At 63.7% G+C, this 611-nt stretch overlaps 1 protein-coding gene across 1 annotated transcript in view; it reads left to right on the top strand.

Annotated features, from left to right (window-relative positions):
* LOC104160287 (paired box protein Pax-5-like) overlaps window positions 1-611 on the top strand; it is a gene marked incomplete at both ends in the record, with an annotated part of 11,070 nt that overhangs the window by 10,200 nt on the left and 259 nt on the right. The gene's annotated exons all lie outside the window — the stretch shown is intronic.

The raw sequence follows: 611 nt of genomic DNA on the forward strand, positions 1-611 counted from the left end.
CCACCCTGGGCTGACCCCTCCAGGCTTGTGTTGGCTGTGATGAATGACCCCCCCTTGGCTGGACACAGCCAGCACCCTTTCCTGAGGGCTCTGTTAAAGCGAAGTGGATTTAATTCATATTTTGGGGAACCTCAGGGCCTTTCAGCCATGTGGCCCACAGCTGGCCATCCCTGGGCAACTCCAGCTGTCTGGGGATCTTCCCTGGCTGGAGACCGGTGGCTTGGGCTGACGAGATGCAGGCAGCAAACCAAGGGCAGCAAGTGCAGGCTGCTCTGCTCCCACAAGGTTCCTATCCCCGAGGGCTGGCAGCCAGCCCCCGAACTTCCCTGGGGAGCCCGTTTTGGGAGACTCCTCTTTCTGCGTGGCTGTGCTCTCAGCCAGCTCTGTCCACCTTGCTGATGGCATAGGCGGGTGTGTTGCTTGACGGCATCCGCTGGCCCGAGCAGCGCATCTCCCACCGTGCCTTGCTCAGGATGGGGCGACTGACCGCTAAAGGAAGAGTGGCATCCCCTGTCCCGCAGCCCATGGCCCCGGCCCCTCATGATGGGGGTGAGGGGCAGCCGTGCCTCTGCTCCCACCCCCGCCCAGGGCTGCTGCGGCACGCTGCTGGG

Source organism: Cariama cristata, unplaced genomic scaffold (genome assembly GCF_000690535.1).
Source record: "Cariama cristata isolate BGI_N322 unplaced genomic scaffold, ASM69053v1 scaffold26750, whole genome shotgun sequence".
Classification (NCBI taxonomy): Eukaryota; Metazoa; Chordata; class Aves; order Cariamiformes; family Cariamidae; genus Cariama; species Cariama cristata.